At 50.5% G+C, this 8,359-nt stretch overlaps 1 protein-coding gene across 1 annotated transcript in view; it reads right to left on the reverse strand.

The window, feature by feature from the left end:
- PRRT4 (proline rich transmembrane protein 4) overlaps positions 1-3,551 on the reverse strand; it is a 229,255-nt gene extending 225,704 nt beyond the window's left edge. Inside the window, exon 1 of the mRNA XM_069629555.1 lies at positions 2,323-3,551. The gene's annotated coding sequence lies outside the window, so the exon portion shown is untranslated. The remainder of the gene's footprint in view (positions 1-2,322) is intronic.
- Positions 3,552-8,359: the final 4,808 nt, after the last annotated feature.

An 8,359-nucleotide genomic window follows, 5' to 3' on the forward strand; every position in this document is an offset into this window, starting at 1 on the left:
ATGTGATTGTGGTGTGCAGGGGTGAGGAAGCTTGAGTTAACAAATGTGAATGTGGCGTGCAAGCTTGAGTTAATGGATGTGATTGTGGTCTGCAGTGGTGAGGAAGCTTGAGTTAATGGATGTGATTGTGGTCTGGAAGCTTGAGTGAATGGATGTGATTGTGGTCTGCAGTGGTGAGGAAGCTTGAGTGAATGGATGTGAATGTGGTGTGCAAGCTTGAGTTAATGGATGTGATTGTGGTCTGGAGTGGTGAGGAAGCTTGAGTGAATGGATGTGATTGTGGTGTGCAGGGGTGAGGAAGCTTGAGTGAATGGATGTGAATGTGGTGTGCAAGCTTGAGTTAATTGATGTGATTGTGGTCTGGAGTGGTGAGGAAGCCTGAGTGAATGGATGTGATTGTGGTCTGCAGTGGCGAGGAAGCTTGAGTGAATGGATGTGAATGTGGCGTGCAAGCTTGAGTTAATGGATGTGATTGTGGTCTGGAGTGGTGTGAAAGCTTGAGTTAATGGATGTGATTGTGGTCTGGAAGCTTGAGTGAATGGATGTGATTGTGGTGTAAAAGCTTGAGTTAATGGATGTGACTGTGGTCTGGAAGCTTGAGTGAATGGATGTGATTGTGGTGTGAAAGCTTGAGGGAATGGATGTGATTGTGGTCTGCAGTGGCGAGGAAGCTTGAGTGAATGGATGTGATTGTGGTCTGGAAGCTTGAGTGAATGGATGTGATTGTGGTCTGGAAGCTTGGGTGAATGGATGTGATTGTGGTCTGGAAGCTTGAGTGAATGGATGTGATTGTGGTGTGAAAGCTTGAGTTAATGGATGTGATTGTGGTCTGGAAGCTTGAGTGAATGGATGTGATTGTGGTGTGCAGGGGTGAGTAAGCTTGAGCTATATCGGTGAATGCAGATTTGGTAGAAAGCGTTGCAGCTGCTGATACCTACCTCGAAAGGTCTTATATTTGAATCCTAAGCCACTGCTCAACCCCCTGAACCGGGCTAAAGGGCAACATTAAATAATGCTAAATACGACGACGTTAGGGAGCAGCATACACTACAGCGAATGAATTCATGAAAACTATTTTGTTTTGGAGGTAGGCTACCAGAAAAATCCAAAATGGTCGATAATTTGCAGTGGACAGAATCCTACCTACACGATGCTGCACCTAAATCTGCCTTGTATGCTACTTCTACCCTCCCCTTCCTCTCAGGCGTGAACTCCCTCCCCATAAGACGACTCTTCCACCCCCCAACCAGGTGATGAACCTCTCCCTGGATGACAGACACGCACATCATTACCCAGCGACATCCCCCTCCCCCACTACACATATTCACAAACCACCACCACACACCCGCAGACATACCCACACACCACCGCGGCCACAGATGCGCACACCCTCCACACGGACCACCGCGCACCCACGACCCATACACCACCACTACAACATATGCACAACCCTCCACACACAAACTGCACGGACCCGCACACCGCACGCGCGGAACCAGACGCCACGCATACACCACATACATAGACACGACCCACTGCAACACACCCACAGGCTCACCCACTCCCGGGTCATATATCCCCACACCACACATCCACACCCTTGCACACACGGAACCCGACATCCCCCATACATCTGGTCCATTTCTTATGAATGAAGGCGCCTCTAGTTGTGAGGGCGTTTTCGTGGAAGCAGCTTTGGTCATTCGAGGAGAACAGCAGCCTGCCCCAAGATAGGACCCCCCATCTCGCCCCCCCCCCGAATTTCTGGTCATCCCTACACCATCTGTAACCCCGGGAATACCCCCAGAACCACGTATGCACTATGGAAGGCCTGCCCCAACATCAAAGTAACCACGTGGAACACTTCAAGAATCAGAGCCCTTATAATCCCCCGCCCCCTTCTCTCCAAATCACATGCACGCTCAGACGATCGTGGGTACGTACCCCCCAGAAACCCTGACCAATAAGCGAGGGGGGCATGTCCACAAGGAGCCCCATCCTTCACCTGAGTACCCTCAGAGCGACCTGACAAGACACAACGAAGCCATCTGGGACAGCGAGTTAGCCCAAACCCATGGGGGCCCATAAGGGGCCTGGCTGCCCACCAGAGAAACGGCGCCCCCTGCTGCAGAGAACATGCCCGAGTGCCCAGTTATGTTCACATCTGGAAACCACTGCGCACCGCAGAGCAGGCGGGCAGGTGGACTCCGTCGCCCTAGCGCCCTTTCCAGCGTTCATTGATCATTTGCACCACGCTCGGTGACATACAGGGACTGCTCCCCACCCTCATCCATGTGCACGGAAGAGCCCGCATGCACTCACCTTGACGCTCTGCCTGCCGGCTGTCTCTGCTCGCCAGCCCTTTCTGCACTCTCTAATTGCAGTCTCTGCGTCCTCTCCCCTGAATGTCTCTGCTTTCCTGCTTGCCCAGTCACTGGTGTCTACACTCTGCAGTCTCGGCTCTCCAATCGTCGTCGCCACGGTCTCCAGCACCCAGGTCTCCGCAGTCACGTAGCTGCCAGGCTGAGCAGTCTTTCTGGTTTCTGACTAGTGCCTCGGCCGTTCGGGGTTGCGGTCTCGAGCGTGCCTTTTCATCAGTCTTTAGTTTCGGGGGTTCCGTATGTTCCCCTGGCTTGCAGTCTATAGGCGGCACCCTGGTCTCTGTGTTACAGTCTCTGCTTTTAGTTCGCAGTTTTTGCTGGATAGGTTTAAATCTCTCCTCTCGGTGGCTCCAGGCGGCAGGGTTGCAGGCAGTCTCTGTCCGCGGGGTACAGTGTCTGCAGTCAATTCTTGAAGGTCGGCTTTGGCTGCAGTCTCTTCCTGCGGGTGGCCGTCTCTGCCCCTGGTCTACAGTCAGCGACTCTCGGTTGCAGGTGTGCTGCTGAGCGTAGTTTGCAGGCTCTTTCCTTTTTGCATTCAAGGCCTGTAGCTTCCAGGGTTGCCGTCTCTGCCTGGGGTCTGCGGCTCTGCGCCTGGGGGGATCTGGCTCTGTGGTCGCTTTCCTGTGGACAGCTTTCTCCCAGGCTTAGCCTTTCCTCGATCCTTCTCTCTCCGAACCCTGCCCCCTCCTCCTTGGGTCCTCTCGGTCGGTGTCCTTCCCTCCCCCTCTTCGCCGTGAGCCCTGTGCCCCTGTCTTACTCCCCCCACTCAACCCCCGCTCCCTGTCTGATCAACATCAGCGATAGCCCTCTCTGTTTCTACATCCCCCTCTCCCCCACTAGTGTAGTCTAGAGCAACCCGCCTCTCTCTGAAGCCTGTTTTGCTGTCGTCTTTCTCTTTCGTGCTCGCCTCTCAGTTCTTCGTGCCCGATCTTCTCCTCTGCACCGCTCTCTCGTTTGCTGCTCCCTCCTCTTCCCTCTCCTCTGTTGTCTCCCTCACTCCTCTACTCCTTTTGCTGTCTCGCATGGTCCTTTGCAGGGTCTTCTGTCTCTCTGCAGGGTCTTCTGCTCCGGTGCTTTATTGCTTTCTGCTCGGTGTCGTTCACCGAACTCCCTCCTTCCAGTCTGCGTCTTCTACTCCTGTGCCCCTCTCTCCTTCTCTTCTGCGCTCCTCTGAGAGCTCCAATGCCTCTGGGCACTCTTCTACTCCTTTGCTTTCTCGTCTGCTCCTTTGCTCTATTCTCTGTTGTCCTGCATTCTCTCTAGTCCTTTATTTCTCGTCTGTCCCTCTGCACTCTTTCTACTCCTTTATTTTCTCCGTGTCCCTCTGCACTCTTCCTACTCCTTTATTTTCTCCGTGTCCCTCTGCACTATTTCTACTCCTTTATTTTCTCCGTGTCCCTCTGCACTCTTCCTACTCCTTTATTTTATCGTCTGTCCCTCTGCACTCTTTCTACTCCTTTATTTTCTCCGTGTCCCTCTGCACTCTTCCTACTCCTTTATTTTCTCGTCTGTCCCTCTGCACTCTTCCTACTCCTTTTTTTTATCGTCTGGCCATCTGCACTTTTCTACTCCTTTATTTTCTCGTCTGTCCCTCTGCACTTTCTATTCCTTTATTTTCTTGTCTGTCCCTCTGCACTCTTTCTACTCCTTTATTTTCTCGTCTGTCCCTCTGCACTCTTTCTACTCCTTTATTTTCTCCGTGTCCCTCTGCACTCTTCCTACTCCTTTATTTTCTCCGTGTCCCTATGCACTCTTTCTACTCCTTTATTTTCTCCGTGATCCTCTGCACTCTTCCTACTCCTTTATTTTCTCGCCTGTCCCTCTGCACTCTTCCTACTCCTTTATTTTCTCGTCTGTCCCTCTGCACTCTTCCTACTGCTTTATTTTCTCGTCTGGCCCTCTGGACTCTTCCTACTCCTTTACTTTATCGTCCGACCCTATGCAGACTTTCTACTCCTTTATTTTCTCCGTGTCCCTCTGCACTCTTCCTACTCCTTTATTTTCTCCGTGATCCTCTGCACTCTTCCTACTCCTTTATTTTCTCGTCTGTCCCTCTGGACTCTTCCTACTCCTTTATTTTCTCCTCTGTCCCTCTGCACTCTTTCTACTGCTTTATTTTCTCCGTGTCCCTCTGCACTCTTCCTACTCCTTTATTTTCTCGTCTGGCCCTCTGGACTCTTCCTACTCCTTTACTTTATCGTCCGACCCTATGCAGACTTTCTACTCCTTTATTTTCTCCGTGTCCCTCTGCACTCTTCCTACTCCTTTATTTTCTCCGTGATCCTCTGCACTCTTCCTACTCCTTTATTTTCTCGTCTGTCCCTCTGGACTCTTCCTACTCCTTTATTTTCTCCTCTGTCCCTCTGCACTCTTTCTACTGCTTTATTTTCTCCGTGTCCCTCTGCACTCTTCCTACTCCTTTATTTTCTCCGTGTCCCTCTGCACTCTTCCTACTCCTTTATTTTCTCGTCTGTCCCTCTGGACTCTTCCTACTCCTTTATTTTCTCCTCTGTCCCTCTGCACTCTTTCTACTGCTTTATTTTCTCCGTGTCCCTCTGCACTCATCCTACTCCTTTATTTTCTCCGTGTCCCTCTGCACTCTTCCTACTCCTTTATTTTCTCGTCTGTCCCTCTGGACTCTTCCTACTCCTTTATTTTCTCCTCTGTCCCTCTGCACTCTTTCTACTGCTTTATTTTCTCCGTGTCCCTCTGCACTCATCCTACTCCTTTATTTTCTCCGTGTCCCTCTGCACTCTTCCTACTCCTTTATTTTCTCGTCTGTCCCTCTGGACTCTTCCTACTCCTTTATTTTCTCGTCTGTCCCTCTGCGCTCTTCCTACTGCTTTATTTTCTCGTCTGTCCCTCTGGACTCTTCCTACTCCTTTATTTTCTCGTCTGTCCCTCTGGACTCTTCCTACTCCTTTATTTTCTCGTCTGTCCCTCTGGACTCTTTCTACTCCTTTATTTTCTCGTCTGTCCCTATGCACTTTTTCTACTCCTTTATTTTCTCGTCTGTCCCTCTGGACTCTTCCTACTCCTTTATTTTCTCCTCTGTCCCTATGCACTTTTTCTACTCCTTTATTTTCTCTTCTGTCCCTCAGCAGTTTCTCCCGTTTCTCTGTGCCCCTTCGCCCCCCATTCACTCTTCTCAGCTCCACGACCCCCTTATTTTTTAAATCTTTTTCTTGACGCTTTTTATTTTTGCTCTGATAGACAGGCCCCCCCTTCCTTTCTGTCTTGACTTGGTGGGACTCGCACTTTCTGAACTTTCTTTCTAGCTGACTTGGGGTGGTCCGTCTCTGCTCACTTTCTGAGTGCCTGGCTACCCCCACCCTTTCTGGCTCCCTGGTGCATTGTGGGTGTCTCCCCCAGCTCCCCTGCCCCCTCGCTCCTTCCAGTCCCAAACTGCCTATTTGAAATGCAAATGCCGTAACAATGGGCTGCGACCACACCTCACTGAGCAAATGCGGCAGCAAAGAAAGGGTCTGCAGCCAGCCCGGAAAGGGGACGGGGGGGGGGGGGGTCGGTCGGCTGGCATACATTGGAGGGGACAAGGGTGGTAGGAGGCGCAGGGCAGAAGAGGGGGCGGAGACGCAGGGGTGTGTGGAGCTGGAGGTTGACATTGAGTGTAAAAGAATTGAAGTCGAGACATTTATTTACCGCAGGCGGTAAAACAATAGCTTGTAAACATTAAAAGGCTTTAGCTATCTCGGTAGGTATGTGCTTTAGTTGAGTAGAAGGAATGACCTAATCCTGGATACAACTGATTAGCATGTTGTCCTCTGGAGGGGAAGAGTGTGCACCAGGGTGCTCGAACAGCAGGTTCCAGGTGCCTTGGCAAAGCGCTCTGCGGGGCAAGTAGTGTACTTGATTAACGAGTAGTAATGCCAGGATTGGGATACATGTTGTAGAGCTCTGTGTGGGCCTTGTATTGGGAAAGCAGGGGCGCTACAGGGCAGGGCTGGGGTGCATTGGCAGGGCTGTTTGCGGGTTCCCCTACTGCAACAGTAGAGGTAGGGTGTCAAGTTTGGGGACTATTAACACAAACACCAAGCAAGCTCGTTTAACCATTGAGCAATCTGAAGAAAACAAAGACAGCAATTGGCACTTAGCATTATATTCTATTTAATCAGTTTCAGGTCCCTCTAGAACACCCGGCATGGACCCATGGAACTCAGGCAGGAATTGAGATCAGTCCGCAACTTCCTGACCTCACAGCCTATTTTCCCAGGTCTTATTGGTAGAAGTGTGTTGCATCTTGGCCACCCGCGCCCCCTCCCAACACAACTTTTGTCCCCCATAGCCCTCAACTGACTCCCCCACCCAGGACATCCTTCATCACCAGCTTTAATTCCCATTGACTTCAATTGAATCACCAGCCGAAACATCTGATTTTACCTGCCTTGAAGACTCTAGAGGTTGAGGGGTGTAAAGAGTGGTTTCTGGGTCCAATACTGGGAAAGCAGGGGAAATACAATATATTACTGAAGTGCATTGGCAGGGCTGTTTATCCGCGTGCATTGAGATAGATTTCACAACTATGTGCCTATCCCAGTACTAAGGTGCACTGACGTTGCTATGTGTGCATCCCAGGCTGTGTGTGCATCTCAGTACTGGAGTAGCTGTAGCTTGGGTGTTACAAGTGCAAATCACCAATAAGGTGCATTGCTGTTTGTGTATCCTAGTACTGGAGTAGCTGTAGCACGGGTGCTGCAAGTGCAAATCACCATTAAGGTGCATTGACATTGCTATGTGTGCATCCCAGGTTGCGCGTGCATCTCAGTACTGGAGTAGCTGTAGCACGGGTGCTGCAAGTGCAAATCACCAATAAGGTGCATTGCTGTTTGTGTATCCTAGTACTGGAGTAGCTGTAGCATGAGTGCTGCAAGTGCAAATCACCAATAAGGTGCATTGCTGTTTGTGTATCCTAGTACTGGAGTAGCTGTAGCATGAGTGCTGCAAGTGCAAATCACCAATAAGGTGCATTGTTGTTTGTGTATCCCAGTACTGGAGTAGCTGTAGCACGGGTGCTGCAAGTGCAAATCACCAACAAAGTGCATTGCTGTTTGTGTATCCTAGTACTGGAGTAGCTGTAGCATGAGTGCTGCAAGTGCAAATCATCAATAAGGTGCATTGCTGTTTGTGTATCCGAGTACTGGAGCAGCTGTAGCATGGGTGCTGCAAGTGCAAATCACCATTTGGGTGCATTGATATTGCTGTGAGTGCATCCCAGGCTGTGCGTGTATCCCATTACTGCAGTAGCTGTAGCACGGGTGCTCCAAGTACAAGTCACCATTAAGGTGCATTGACATTGCTATGTGTGCATCCCGGGCTGCGTGTGCATCCCAGTACTGGAGTAGAGCTGTAGCACGGGTGCTGCAAGTGCAAATCACCAATAAGGTGCATTGCTGTTTGTGTATCCCAGTACTGGAGTAGCTGTAGCACAGGTGCTGCAAGAACAAATCACCATTTGGGTGCATTGATATTGCTGTGAGTGCATCCAAGGCTGTGCGTGTATCGCATTACTGGAGTAGCTGTAGCACGGGTGCTACAAGTGCAAATCACCAATAAGGTGCATTGCTGTTTGTGTATCCCAGTACTGGAGTAGTTGTAGCACGGGTGCTGCAAGTGCAAATCACCATTAAGGTGCATTGCTGTTTGTGTATCCCAGTACTGGAGTAGCTGTAGCACGGGTGCTGCAAGTGCAAATCACCACTTGGGTGCATTGATATTGCTGTGAGTGCACCCCAGGCTGTGCGTGTATCCCATTACTGGAGTAGCTGTAGCACGGGTGCTGCAAGTACAAGTCACCTTTAAGGTGCATTGACATTGCTATGTGTGCATCCCGGCCTGCGTGTGAATCCCAGTACTGGAGTAGCTGTAGCACGGGTGCTGCAAGTGCAAATCACCAATAAGGTGCATTGCTGTTTGTGTATCCCAGTACTGGAGTAACTGTAGCACAGGTGCTGCAAGAACAA

This window comes from Ambystoma mexicanum, chromosome 12, assembly GCF_040938575.1.
Source record: "Ambystoma mexicanum isolate Mex_15411 chromosome 12, UKY_AmexF1_1, whole genome shotgun sequence".
Classification (NCBI taxonomy): Eukaryota; Metazoa; Chordata; class Amphibia; order Caudata; family Ambystomatidae; genus Ambystoma; species Ambystoma mexicanum.